This window comes from Oenanthe melanoleuca, chromosome 6, assembly GCF_029582105.1.
Source record: "Oenanthe melanoleuca isolate GR-GAL-2019-014 chromosome 6, OMel1.0, whole genome shotgun sequence".
NCBI lineage: Eukaryota > Metazoa > Chordata > Aves > Passeriformes > Muscicapidae > Oenanthe > Oenanthe melanoleuca.
In genome coordinates, this window is record NC_079340.1 from 14112855 (window position 1) to 14128627 (window position 15773).

Genomic DNA, 15773 nt, shown 5'->3' on the forward strand with positions numbered 1-15773 from the left:
CAGAAACTGCCGGTCACTGTTCCAGGGCCCAGCCGCCTCCCGCCTTCGCCCGCGGGCTGGGGGAGCTCCTCAGCTGGGCCGCGGAGAGCCGGGGCCTTTGTGCCCATGGCGCTTGCCGGGCGCAGCCCCTGCTCCTCACAACCCCAGGAGCCCTTTCACTTCTACAGGGAGCAGCGCCCGCAGAGCGCCGGGCCCTGCATCGCTCTCAGCGCTGCTCGCCTTTGCTGTGCCAGTGCCACTGAGCACACCGCACCTCTCTTGCTGTGCTGAAGGACACCGACACGGGGACACCCCGCACATGGCTGTGCCATTGCTGCTCTGGCACTTGTACTCCGTCTAACAAAGCTTGCTGCCTCCTGCGGACAAATTACCACACACTTTCCAATTGCCTAAGTTCCTTTTTTACTTCTTCCAGTCACCACCCGCGGGCTTCCGCCATAGAAGTGCAGCGTCTCTCAGGCCAAGAACAGCAATAACCCTCAGAAACCTTTCCTAGATAGTGCTGTCTGACCATAAATCATAGCTGGAGAGCACAGGCGCACGGCTGTTGCACAGCAGCCACTGCACAGCTCTGCAGGAGGAATCGCCGAGTCACCAATGCACGCCATTGCAAGGCCAAGGAACTACATGATAGCCATTTCTAAAATTAATATTCTTCTCTCCTTGCTTGGATTATGATATGATCTCAAATTCCCCAAGAAAGTAAAATTCATTTGCAAATAAAAAGTATATTGTTGTGATATGAAAAATACATAATAGCACAATTAATTTTCCAGAACATATGGTACAACAGTAATTTTCCAGGTTATTAAGAAGACAGCAGATTAGCAGCAAGGCCCAACATAATGCCAGTCAGCACCTGCTTGTTATATCAAAAGATAAGCAACAGATTTTGTGTGTGTGTGTGTGCGCAAGTCCAATGCTTTCACATCAAAAGACCCAAGAGATGTTTCTTTTTGAGTTTTAAATAAGACAGTTTGGTATTGCACAGGTAGATATGTGTTGATGAATCAAGAAGTAAAGCCACATATTGAGAAAATAACAGTAGGAAAATAAACCCAGAGTGTCTTATTGCACATGGAAACATACATTAGGAATAAAGACAGATCTGATTAAGCAAAAATAGGCTGTGGAATAGTTTGCTCATTATTTAAAGACATGCATTTATTATTCATACCAGTCCTATAAATCCATTCTGAATAAAAGTTCAGTTGCTTATAGGAGACATCAGCATTCTGCCTTTTTTTTTCCTTTAAAGATAATATTTTAATAATGGTTTTGTTTTATTTTTAGCAATCTAGGAAAGCAATTACTACCCCACCCTGAGAAAAAAGAAAAAAAAAAAAAGCAAAAAAAAGAAAAAAAAAAAAAAAAAAAAGCAATGGATCACTTGCTTTGTGAGACAAGGCAAAAGAAATAATCTGAGATAGACAACAGCACACAAACTCCTCTGCATTACTCCATTCCAGGATTCCACAGTAGCAGCCTCTGCCTGCCAGTGTTTTTTACTCACTCTTGCCACCCTTGCCTCTTCCAACCATACTTTATTTCTCTCAGCATATCTGCTAAAGCTCAGAGCACCAAAAAGGCACAGCTTCAGGCCTGCAATAGCAAGCCTTGAATTACTCTGGGCCTTTCTTAGTGATCTCATACCATTTAGTGCACACACTTCCTGTGCAGGTGCACTTCCTCTGAATGGGCTGGTTTTCTATTGGAATTCAGCAGCTTTCTGGTTTTTGGGCCAGTTGAAGTTGAACTGTTAACATTTTGTATGAATACTGCCATATTTATGTGTAGCTGACATCAGAGTCACATGCTTTACTAGTGCCACTTGAGAAAAATAACTCACAGGTTGTAAACCCATAAGATTACTGCCATTTGAACACAAACTTTGCTTCTCTCTCCACTGTTCATAATCACAATTACTGCAGTAGTGCATGTGAACAACAAAAGGAGAGCAAGTGGCTACAGTATCTACCAGTGTGCACCAAACAGTTCAGATAACTTATGTTCCCTTCCGACATGAGCCTGAAGTCATTGTTTGCTCTCTCCCCTGGATACAGACCTTCAGTTGAAGCCTTACAGAAGGTCTAGCAGAGAACAGCTAAGTGATTCAGGACTCCTCATTCTGAAACAAGCCGATTTAAGGGACATAGCAGAGATTATGAAAGTGTAACCAGCAGGGAAAGGGTGGAAAATATTTGAAGTTATCAAGAAACAAATTCAGAACAAACAAAGCCAAGGTTTTTTTCTACAAATGAGTACAATCCAGTGGAATTACCTGACACAAGAAGCTAAATGTTTATATGGGCTCCAGGGGAAACTAGACAAGCTTGTGGACGAGAAATCCAGCAAGGATTACTAATTACTAAACCACTCAAGAATTGCATATGGCTGTATAACCTGTTTGGAGTCAGAAAATCCCTGAGTTGCAAATGGAGGTATCATTTAAGTTTATCCTATTCTTACACTGTTTCTTATAGATATGTGCTGCCTAAGTCATTGCTCACTGCATCATCCCAGAGGCAGGGATATTAGATTGTCTTCACCTTTTGTTTGATACCCTACAACTATCCATAAGCAAACCAGGAAAGCCCTAAGAGGGCAACCAGCAGAGGCCCATACTGCCAGGATCCTTTAGACAGACAGACTTAATGCCTTTCCATTTTTTTCCTAAGCAGTTTTAAGTAACTTTCATTCATTTTAACTTAAACTGCTAGGAAGAAGTTTAACTAAAACCAGATTCTAAGACACACTTAAAACAGGTCCACACAGAGCTAACGCATTTAAATAATCCAATAGAGATAATAACTTAGCTCAGAGGAACACCAGCTAATATTAACCAGTGATTTTAGGGCTGAGAAAGTAAACAGAAATCAAATTTGAGAAAATCAACAAGGAAACCAACTTGTTTGCAGTCTCTGCTAAGACTAATGGAGACACAAAGCACCTTACAACTACATAAATTTTCTGGTAGTTTTCATTGCCTTGGGATTTTTTGTTGTTGTAGGGGGTTTTTTATCTTCAAGGAGAGTTAGACATTTTTTATCTTCCTGATATATTTACTGACTATCAGGTGTCCTGACACCCTGAAACAAATTAATTAATAGGCTTAATTCCTTGCAGGGAGAAAAATCCGAGAAAAATCCGAGAAAAATCCGAGAAAGGGAGTGGCAATCACACAATCAAATGCTGACCTGTAAACAAAACACAGCAATTAATGCAAATCTCACTGAGAAACTCGAAGAGATACGCCCAGTGTCCCAAATCACTTATGTGGAACAATAGGTTTGAGAGATTGGTGCAATAGTTCTCACCTGGAATAAATATGAGACCAGCTACTCATTTGTGCTATACTGTTGACATTTCTGCTGGTGGCAAAGGCTGTAACAGTTACTTTGTCAAACGGATGCATGGCACTTAGTTTAAAGGTTACAAATTTTCAATTATCTCAAGTTTTTTGTAAGAAGTTGAATGAGGATTATATGTCTCAGAAAGCCCAGGGCACTTTACAGCAAAGGAATTATACTGCAGAGCAACAGACCTGTATTTGCCTTGCTGAAAATAATTTGATTGCCTCCACAACACTGCTTTTCTCCTTGTATAGTTGACCCAGTGAGGGACACAAGTTGTTGGGCAATGTTTTTATGGCCTTGTCTCTCACTGAAGCCACTCCAGGGTTAAACCTAAATGTTGTAAATAACAAAGCAAAGCTGAGCCATGGAGGAGGAAAATGCACAGGACCGTGCCCAAGAGTTTTGTACTGTGTTCAGAAAGGGGCTTGGAGAGAGGGAATAAAAAACAGCTTGTCCCCAGGCAAATCCCTCTCTGAGAAAACAAAGTGCTGCCCTGGCTTCACAACCTTTCACATTATTTACAGGGTGTCCTTATTGTGCTCAGAGTATTCTGGTGATGGTCTTTGCTGTAAACTGCTCTGATGCACAGCTCCAAACCTGAGAGCATCTCTACAGTTAACAGCACATGTTTTAGGCCATTTGCTTTTGAAGGACTGTTTCCTTCTTATAAAATTAACAAAGCTAAAATCTTAATAATATTTGCTGTCATACCAATCTGCACTTCAATCAATTTCTCCCTGAAAGTAGGTCTTTCTTAAGGTCTCCTCTCTTTCTAAGGTGCGTGTTTGTAGCTTTACAAGCGTGGCAGGTGATGGCAGGCCATTCTCAGCAGCCAGGCTGGAGGGGTTCAGGCTGTGGAACCGGAGCTCCTGCCTCGATGGCTCGGGCTGGGAGGAAGCTCCAGCCGGGCCAGGCTGGCTGAGCTCGGGCAGGAACGTGCCTTAGCTCCGGGGCCGAAAGGCACCACCCTCCTGGGCGGGAAGGGAGATTGGTGGGTCATTGAACAAGGAAAGAGGGGGACTCCGGGAAGCAGATGTGCAGTGGGAGGATGGGGGTGCAGTGGGAGAGATGGGGGTGCTGTGCGAAGGATGGGGGTGCAGTGGGAAGGATGGGGGTGCAGTGGGAAGGATGGGGGTGCAGTGGGAGGGATGGGGGTGCTGTGGGAGGGATTGGGGTGCTGTGGAAGGATTGGGGTGCAGTGGGAGGGATTGGGGTGCTGTGGGAGGGATGGGGGTGCTGTGGAAGGATGGGGGTGCTGTGGAAGGATGGGGGTCCTGTGTGACAGGACGAGGCCGAGCTGGCCAGCGGCTGCCGCGCTGTCGCCTTTGGCTTCTGGTGCGATGCGGGGCCTGAGCGGGCGGGACCGGCCGCCGCACGCCTTAAGGAGTGTGGGGTGACCCAGTTTGGTCCCACGGGCCCACGGAGATAAGGGTGAAGTGGCGGCCGGGCACGGGCGCCCTGCGCTGCATTCCCGGCCCTCTCCCAGCGCTCGTTCCCGGCCATTCCCGGGCGCCGCCCTGCAGCGGAGGCCGGGCTTCCCTGCGCCGCCCGGGCGGAGCTGGCAGCGCTGACACGGGCCTGGGGAGGGGACACAGCGACGGAGCTCCTGGCACCGTCCTTCTGAAACCAGGCTGGCGTGCCGGAGGGCACACAGCGCTCCCGCACAGCCCCCAGCGCAGCCGGATGGATGGAGCTGAGCGAAAAGCTGGTCTGTGATCAGCCGCAGTTTAACCGGGGCAAGCTTCCCTTCTCTGGGAAGAGAGGCTTGTCTTGATAGGACAAACCCAGAGGAAGTCATTTATCTGCAGCTCTATTCCGACAGCAATCATGTTAACAAATATAAAAGTCGTGAATTAATTACTTTTTCTGCCTGCATGATTTCCTTGAAAAACTGTACGGTCCACACTCTTCCACTGCATGTGGAAAGTAAGGAAACTTTGCCAGCAGCTTTGACTCATTCAGTCCTTTAAGGGCTGCACTTTCTTTTGAATGTAATAGAACACACACCCTCACACACACACAAAGAAAAGGACTTGGGTTGGATTTTCCTCTTACACAGAAATTTGACTGTGTATGTACAATCATGTTCTAGTCCAGGTGCTCAGTGCTGGACTCAGTGCAGCAGAGCTGATGACAGTGGTTCTTATAATTTGATCCACCTAATCACCACCAGTAAAATGTCTTACTTTAGTAATACCTTGTTTCATTGATTCATTTTTATCTATTCACATTGGAGGTTCTAGTCCAGAAATTTGTGTAAGTTAGAATGTGTTTTCAGAAGTTTTGATCAAAATGTTCAGTGCTTTATAAGGGAAAAATGCTGTTTGGCCAATTGAAATAGTTCTTAATATAATTTGAGAGGGCTCTGTGCATTCTATGTTGAGGTATTTCAGATACCACATGAAAGAATTGCCCCTTATGCTGTTTGATAAAACTTACCCACTCAACCTATAAACTTCAGAGGGATCTCCCCTGGTACAGTCTGGCAACTGATTTCTGTTAAGGGTGTACTGATGGAGGCATGTGCTTAATCTCTGCACTTAATATAATTGGTCTAAACCATCTCCCTGAAGCACCTGTGCATGCTGCATCCCACAGCTGAAACAGTGAAATGAGATTTCTACAATTTAACCCTGCACTGTAAATTTGGCTGTGGCTATGAGCAGAACAGAAAGTCTCTACAGGTAACCATTCAGGAGCATAAGAACTCTAAATGCTTTCTGTGTTCAAGAGCAAAGAGAAAAGGGTGTATAAACCAAAGGCAGACAGACAGAAGCACAAATAAATACTAATACAAGGAGATAATGAACTGTGACAGGAATGAGGGCAAAGGTGTTTGCTGACAAAAATGAAGAAATCAGGACTTTACTACAGGTTTACCTCTAGCAATTAATTTCACTTCTCTTTAGGACTCTTTGTCCTCCTGCAAAATGGGAGTTATGACACTGACCTCTTTTGTATAGCCCAGCAAAAAGTGAACATTGAAAAAATTGTCCTGCTTTCCAACTCTTACATAACTACAACTTTTATTTTTTAATGTCACATTGAAAAACTTGCATACCCAGGTGTAAAACTAACACAGCATATAATAGAAAGATAGATAAGATATTGCTTAAAAATCTACACACACTAAAATCCTCCACATTCAAAGATAACAAGACAGAATACAAGAATATGACATATCACAGTCTAAAGAGGCTGTATAATTTGTATACAACCAAACCATCAGGAGAAATCATGCACCATTCTAAAATAAAACTAAACAACTTCCTAGCTGTCCTTTTTCTGTTTGGAAGGAAGAGGTGTCTAGGCACACCTATATCATACCCTGAGAGCATGTTCACCACATTTTTAAATTCAGGCATTTAAAAAAAATTCTCCTATGCTATGGTTTGGAGAGACATTTGTCTGACACTACTGCCTACTAGTAGAAGTAGTTGTTGCTAAAAATTGCTGGCTTTCAGATACAATATGCTGCAGAGACTTGAAAAGCCTGTGCTGGGCAAAATGGATAGTGTGTGGTTGCAGATGGGTTCACAGGTGCAGGCTGTGGAAAATTTCAGTGCCACTCACTTCATCTGTGTCACTTACAACCAGAGCCCAAAACAGATCTTTAGGACAAAGATCTGCAAGTAATGATCCACAAAATACATATTTCTCAAAAATGTCACTGGGAGCTGCCAGCCAAACAGACCTCTGTCTCTTGATGGCATTCACAGCAGGACATGGGCCAATGATTCAATTAACCCAGCAACAGATTAAGGAAGCAATAAACATTAAGAGGCTAGCCAGGACATATATAGAGAAATAGCACATGGTCATTGATCATAAGGAGTGATCATAAGGAAGGAGTCCTTTCAGAGAGAGAAGTGAGCCTTTGCTCCATTTTTGTCATGTAGAGATAAAGTTTTGTGGTAGGGTGTTTTCAGACCCAGGATGAAAGTTTCCAGGCAACTCACACGATCCAAAGAGAAAATATAACCTTAAGAACTAGAATATAACAAGGAACTACAATTCTATTCAATACATTTTTATGTGCACTTAAACTTCACATTCCAATTACATTTAGATAAAAACTTAGGTACACACTGCATATTTAAGTTCATGAATGTTGTGAAAATATGTATTTTGAAACAAGTTGAGCATTTTTTCTTAAATAGCTTCCCACATTTTAGAAAATTATTGAACATATTATAAACCTTGCTGTTCTGTAGTGGTTGTGTACAAATGTATTATGCAGGTATTATCAACAGCTTAGTAATGCTTCCTAAGTCACAATGACACTGGAGTATTATAGTCATCCAGCATATCCAAGGGTCTCCTTGTGTGAATCCACACATTTTTGTCTGACAGGGCCCATGAAACTAAGAAATGGAAATGGTTTTGGTATGGTTCAGTAAGTGGATATTTGACTTTTGTACATTCCAGGAGTTGAGAAACTCAGAAACTTTCCTTTCTATTGTCTTATTTGCACTTAATCTGACTTCTTAGCTCTTCAGTCCCATGTGCCAAACTGTTTTAAGTTATCCCACCTCAGGTAATCCTGTGGAAAAGATTAAAAAAAAAAAAAATCTTATTTTACTTCACTAGTTCTATTCTTCTTGCAGACAGGCTTGGAGATTCAACCAAGCCACAGTAATTTTAGTTCTGAGTCAGGCTTCAACTTTCTTTATCAGTACAGCTTCTCCCTATTTCTCCCAGTAAGAGAGACAAAATTTATAACTTCTTATGACTGAAATAGAAAGCTACTAAATAGAATAACCTAGATATATTAATTCTTTCAGAGAGAAAAAAAAAAAAAAGGAAAAAATTATTATGCTGTACCAAGGTTGCAAGTAATAGAAGTAATAGAGATTCAGCTGTGCAGGGAGTGCCATGGTTGGTGTTAGCAATGCTGCATTTCCAGTATAATTAAATCAGCAGCTACCCAAAAGTCATCCTTCAATGTACTAGATTCATCCACCAAGATTAGATATTCATAGGAGAAAGTTGTTATGAGATCAGAAGATAAGAATATAAGATTTATTATACAGAACATTAAAATAGAAGCTAGAGAATGACAAAGATAAAGCTTGCAAGATACTTTACATGGAGATCTCGGCTCTGTTTAGACACAGGAAACAGCTCATCAAGCTGCAGCCTAACATGACTCAGCTTGATGGCATCATCATCCAGGGTCCTGTCATCACTGAAAATTCACCCAGTAGCAGTAAATGGAAATATCTACACTTTGCAAGTGTGAACAAAATGGGATTTTTCAAACACTTTTAAGCCTGGAAGGGCTGAAGAATCTACCCATTGAAAATCAAACCCTGTGATAGCCAATATTTTTGACAATATCTCAGGTTATGAAAAAGTAACAGAAACAAAATTCCTACAATAAAGATGGTTTTTGCATTAATCAAATGCAGTTCCAGGCTGTGTATCCAGGAGCCCAGTCCAGGATGGCTGATTCAGAGATACAGTGAGCCTCTGAACTTTGTGCCATTATATGGCTGTTAACATTTGTTCAGTACATAGCATAAAATTAGCTGCACTGAGTGCCAAATATAACATGAGTCATATTGTGTAGGACTTCATCCTGGGCTATGTCAGCTGAGCTGTGGTCGTTCCTGGCAGGGGGACATTCTGTTCCAGGATTTCATGCCTCCAGCATCATTTTCCATATACTTGGCAGCTTTCTTCTGACACAAGTTGCAGGGAAAGTAGTGTGAAGTGTTGCTGTGGATGCTTTCTGATACATCTGCCTCCCTGGCCTTTCTCTGCAGTATCCAACCTGCCAATCAATCCATGCCTTGTCTTCTCCATGCCTCTACAGCTGGCACTGCCAGCAGCTCCCAGCTCACCAGGCTTCTGTGAGCTGGCTTAGACTGCACGATGCGTGGGACCAAGAACAATTGCATACACTTTGTTTTTCTCTCTCTCTCTTGTTTTTTGGGGTTTTTTGGGGGGTTGGGAGTGAGTAGATTGGGTTTTGTTTTGGGGTTTTGTTTATTTATTTTTTTTTTATTTTTACTCAGCTCTTTATTGTAGGCACAAATAGACAGCTTTATTAGTAATGTGTTTATTTTCTTTCATTATAGTCCTGATTTCTTACAGCTGAGGGAATTTATATATAGGTGACTGATTGAAGATATTCTCACTATTTTAAATAGGCTCTCTGAGAAGCCAGGGCAATATAATAGGCTTGTCTGATTAAGCCCACTGCAATCTTTGGCATGCCTGGGACTTTCATTTTCCAAGAGGATGAATCTCAGATGTGCTTTGAAATCCTCAGAGCAGGATACAGATGTTCAAGTGACAAAAGCCAGTGCTCAGTAATCCTAATGCACAAGAATACTTCTTTTGGCAGGATCCTGGCACTCAAGCTGTTTTTCTGATCTGCTGGCCGTCTGCTTTCCATTAATCACTTCTGCCAGACGAAAAGGCCTTCCAAAAATCTTTCACCTTTGGCCTATACTCAGGCAGCAAAAAGGATGTAGCAGCACACAAGGTTTGTGCCAGACGGGATCCTCAGCCTGAGAGCACGATTCGGAGGTTTTTGCCATGAGATTCCCCACAGGTCTTTCCTGGAAGACCCAGCAACCATGTCAGCCACACCTCATCTTAGATTTCTTTATCTAAATAGGGTGGTACTCCTTAGTTACCCTGCCTGTGTTTGTAGCAAGCTGACAAGTTAGTTCATGCCTAGCACAGATCTGGCAGGACAATATGCCAGGCATGATGATTAGAAGATGGATAATGCTGTACAAGCTTTTTCTTAAGAATTCTTTGATTAAGGGAAGAAAAGAAGGGGAGGCAATCATGAAAATATGGATCTGAATCCAAGTCAACTTCAGTCTTTTCTTTTCTGCACTTGGGAGCATTAATGTACAAAAATCTTTAGAGAAAACTAAACTCCTCTTAGTGATCTAAAACATAAAAAACATTTCAAGAGCACCACATATTACTAACCATTAAGATAAAATCTTTAAGAAAGTCAGCACTCTTGATTAGAGAACCCAAAATACCTTTATTTTACTCCTGATAAATGTCTCCAGAAACACTGATGAATTTATATATCTGTCAGTCCACCCTCAGTTAAGCTTCTTCATTTCTTACAAAGGGAAGTAAGAAATCCTTCTTTCTAAGCTAGCAACTTTTTTACCTGCCTGAAAATGAATTCTCACAGCTCTTCAGTGGTCAGACTGGCATTTGAGATACCAGGGACCTGCATCCCAACCACCTACTGCCCCAGGATCCAAGTGGGTTTAAATTCCCAAATCTTGCACAGCTGGGACTGGTGGCCAGTGCCTCTTAAGAGCTGAAACAAGAATGACAATGACAATGTCATATAATGACAATTAGCCTTGTGTGGGGGATTTCTTTAGATTAAGTCAAAGAAGAGAGACAGGTCCTCAATCTTTGTGCAGTTCTAGGTGTAAATTCTTCCTACATCTGATACGGAAGCACTGGATTAGCTGGAACTGAACTTTGAACATCTAGGTAAATGAGCATAAAGATGAGCTCAGGCTTGCTCTTCCTCTGGATGACATGCTCACCACACTGTGTGCTGGCAGGGAAGATCCTGCACCTTCCCGTGGTGCTGCAGTGGTCTGGGCTATTCTGTCATTCATTGCCAGTTCTCCCATGCCATAGGAAAAGCAGAGCAAGGATTTGTACTTATAAATAGTATGTAGAAAACCAAGAGCAAATTAACAGCCATCAGATGATGAAGTCCACATCCCCCTGGAAAGTGAAAATGAGATAGGCTGTGAACCATCTGTGAACCACACCCGCTAGGGCAGGTTTGAAATTAACTCCGGTGCATTTGAATGCGGTAGAGATAACGCCCGAGGCCAGTGTGCACATCAGTCCAGCCCTGACTCGGTCATGCCTTCACACCAGCCTGTCCCCGCTGCCCAAATCCCAGCCTAAATCATCAACGCAGCATTTCTGCAGTGCTGGGGCAGAGATAGCACCTGGGTGGTGCTCCATGTTCCAGCTTGCCAGAAGCAGACATCAGCCTTTTACCAATGCTCTGGTGTTCAGCTGCAGCAATCCACAACTCGGGGAAACAGCCCAATTAAGGGAAAACCAGAAGAACCAAAGAGAAGAGCACCTTTGGGAAGGAATTGTCTCCAGAACGACCAGAGGTGTTCAGCAAGGGCTGCCTTTAGCAGAGCCTGCCGCAAACTGCTCTCCTTTTCCCTTTGCCCTCTCCTCTTGATCATCTCATGGACCCTGCAGGACAGCAGATGCTTTTCTAGGTATTTCCAGCCTCCTGACTGACAGCTTGCACCTGTCTCATGTAGGGCTGTTACATCCCCGGGCATGAGCCAGGGGGCTATTTTTAATTGGCAGGACAGAAACTAGAGGTAGAGCCTTTGGCCAAGTACCCTGCAACCCGGTTACTCATAGACTGAATCACTTTTTGGCAGCCTCATTAAAGCACTTGCTAACAAACTTTGCTGTCCTCTTGAGGAGCACTGGTGCTGAGCAGTGCCCTGCAGAGCTGTTTGCTGGTGTGGGAGCAGGAGAGCACACCTTCAAATCATTCATCAGGAAACTGAACTACGGCAGCACCCTCCAAGGCCTAGTCAGTGTCTCACAGGAGAAGGCAGAGCTTGCTAAGGTGCACTGGGACCCACTGGGAAGCAAAACCAGGACTGCAAGAACCCAGGCCTAATCTGGGCACTGAGGACAATTTAGTTTGGCTGGAGCCTGATGCAAAACAATATTTGTGGTTTTACAGAAGATGAAGCTTGTGCTTTATATTTTTATTGCTGCCTTCTCTCTCCATAACTTGGGCTCGTTTGTAGGTCAAAATGCCACTTGGAGTAAACAATTCAAGTGTGCTTCTGAAAGGCCCTTTGGGGCACAGCACTGCCACAGTCCTGCTCCTCCAGCAGGACTTGCTCCCTTGACTGTCTGCCTTAACATTAAACAGAGCTTAGTTCTTACCTTGGAGCAGGGGAAGATGGGCACATCACTCGTATTTCTGGCACAATCATACACAAAACAGTTTTTACAATGTGTCACAGTTTTCATTCCTCTGTAAACAACAGTCACATCAGCTTATTGTTCTGTACAGATTCAGTATCACAAACTTCCCTTCCTAAAAAAAAAACACCAAGAAATTTTTTTGAAGTGCCATTAGAATACAAAAGTCTTATCTGTTTAACTTTGCCGAAAAAAACCCCACAAACCCCTAACATCATGAAATAATTTGAATAAAAAAAACTCTGGAAGGGGCCTTCATGATTAGATTTTCAATGAAGTTGCAAAATCCAGCAAAATTGCAGGTTAATGTTATCAGCCCTTTTCCAGTGCTTCCACTCACATGAGGGACTCCTTAGTGGACAGTCACCTCTTGAATACTCTTGTGCACTCCACACAAAGTTCATTCTTCACTCTCTTTCACAGTATTTATGAATTGCTATTCCCTACATTGCCTGAAGACCCTTCTTCAGTGTTACTGTAAGTGTTACAGTGTTACTGTACTTCCTCTCTGCCCTTTCTTTTTAGGGCTATTAACCTTCAATTAGAGTACTTCAGAATCTATCAGTAATCAAGAGACAGATTCAGTTTTGATGACTTCATATAGCAGAGTGAGAGGGGAGAAAAGTGAACTGTTTTTTATATTTAAATTGAATGATGAATCCTTGTTTGAAAAGCATTGCCTCTTTAAAATCTATCTTGCACTCTGTGGCATTAGAACTTGAAAAGAATCTTTTGATAAACTAAGAATGCTATTAGAAAAAAAATAGAACTGTTAACAAAATTGCCTGTCAATATTTTGCACAAGTCAAATTATTTCTGTGAACAGTCCAGTGAGTACCTATTCTATCCTAGTATCAAACTTCAGTACAATTTTGACAGCAACAGGAATTTAGTATTTGGTGGCTGTTTCCCTGTTCCAGGGAAAACCAAGAATTTTACCAGAACCTGTCACAGATCAGTGCCAGAAGATAAAACAAACCCCTTATAGGTAGCTGCAAACTTAAGACCACAGCTGTAAACCTCTAATTCCTGCATCACCCAGAACAGTTACTTCTCCAGAAACGATTTGAAGTATAAGCACATACTTGTAACAGATTGCCACAGGATGTGCCAATTATATTTTGTCAGCATTGCTTACTTCCATACTGGAAGTATGGAAGTATGACGTCATTCCATACTGGAGAATGACCTCAAAACACCATCACACCTATGCTCAGGAATACTTTCAGTCACAGTGCTAACAGAGACAATGAGCCATCATTTTGCATATAAAATAAATCAAGCATTTGTCATCTTTCAAATATTTTATTTTAGTATTTTTAAATATGTTTAACACAACAAAGATATAAAACAATATATTAATTCAATCTGAGTTTAGAATCAAAACAATATTTACTTATTTACAGTACTCTACACTTCACTGGCATACCTTCTAGCCATTAGATAACACTATTTTCTCAGTCAGGACAAAACTGAATTAACTGTTCAGTGTGAAAAGCCATGTTTCTACATCCTTACTATGTTAAGTATCATGCACTATGCAGTTCGTGGTTTCTCAAATTTGACAAGATTTCTCCTTTTTTGACAAAACTGAATTGAAAGAGCAAAACAAAGTTACAGTTAGTCTTTCTAACTACACAGTCAGGGCTAATAGGTCAGGTTATTGTGCTCCACATTAATCACCTTAAGTTCTCACACACTTATTGCAAATTGGCTTTTAAAACGTGCATGTCACTGAATTATGTACACAATACTCACTGCAAATTTGTTAGGATACAAGTGGTAAGTCTGCAGGATACTGCTATATGGAAGGTTCAGTGTTTACAATACCATAGTGTTTGAGGAGTTGTGAGGGTTTTTTGGTGGTTTTCTTCATATAAAGAACAAGACATCAGTAGGTTCACTCCAAAGAACATTTTTCCCCTCAGGAATACTGCTTCAATTAGAATACTGACAAGTTCAAAGATAGATCAGAAATATTTTGTATTTTATAACTTTATAAACCAGTGGTCTATCAATTAACCCTTATTGTTGAAGTCTACATGTATGAAATAATTCAGAGGGTAAGCTGTCTCACTGATAGGACTTCTGTCAGACAGACTTCCATCTTGACAAGACTATGGTGGTTTTTGAAGTTACAGGTCAGATTTCTAAAAAGGTACCCATGGTTATTTTAAAAAAAAAAAATCAGTATTGTCAGTACATTACTGCAAATTCTCCCTAACTCTTCAGTAGGAACTACATGGACAGATAAAAACTATCACAGCTGTTTTAAGTTATTTTGTTACACTCCAGGTCCATACAAACTACTGTTTGGGGTGTTTTTCTCCCTGACTGATGTTTAAAAACCAAGCGGGCTTTTATATATCAGAAAACTAGCTAAACAGTAATGGACAAGTATAGCACTAAGCACGGAGGCAATGGTTAAAAAACAAGGAGGTATTAATTGCTGCAAAAGGCTTTTACTGGTATCTGAGCTCAATTCTTTCCTCTTTAACTCTCTTTTTGGCACTACACAAGATACAGTTGTACAGAAAAGATTGTAGGAACCTGTGCTTTTATCCTCCTTGGAGGGTTTCAGTAGTTCTAAATGACCTTATTTAACATGCTTGCATCAAAAAATTACCTTTTTTCCCCAAATAATTTAACTTGCTTCTTAAAGCGGATAATTATCAAGGTTTTATTCTGTCTTTTGTTTTTTTACAGATTTCTTCTTTCAGAACTCAGTTAAGTAGCAATTTCTTTGAAATTCTACTGGAACGTTTTCTTCTACAGTAAATAAGGGGGGGGGAACATCAGAGAAAACCAAAAAGAAAGTGACATTACCTATTCCCATTACTATAGGAGTATAACACACACTGTATGCACTAAGCCTTATAAAAAAATATTTAAACTAAAATGGTAACACTCACTGAAGTCAAGAATATTTAATAATTTGCTTGAAGTTAAGCATACAAGTCAAGCACTTATGGGATCTAATTCTCGCTAGTCTTGGACATTTAAATACTTCAGGCCTACCTACATTTCTGTACTGACACTTTGTGTAAGTGTTATCATGTTTGCCATAGGACATGAAGATAATTTGCATATATGGAAGCAAGATCAGTTGGAGAATCTTGCTTAAAGATACTTTCGTAAGTTTTGTCAGCGTAATCAGAGTTTGTTTACAAACAAGTCTATGAAGGTCTAATTCTGTGCAGGTGTAAGGCTATAAACCACTTAAGGGATCTTTCAAAAATGAAAAAACAACGGCAAAAAGTTTAGGAAAGCTATTATAAGAAACTGTGTCATAAGGTACAAAAAACCAAAGAAAAAGGATGGGGGAAGAATCTGTGTGTTTACCACTTGCAGATATGTGCATCCATATCCCCAAAGTAATTAGGAAGAGCTCAAGCCTATTGCCAAGTCTCAAATATTACTAAATTTGCTAAGCTA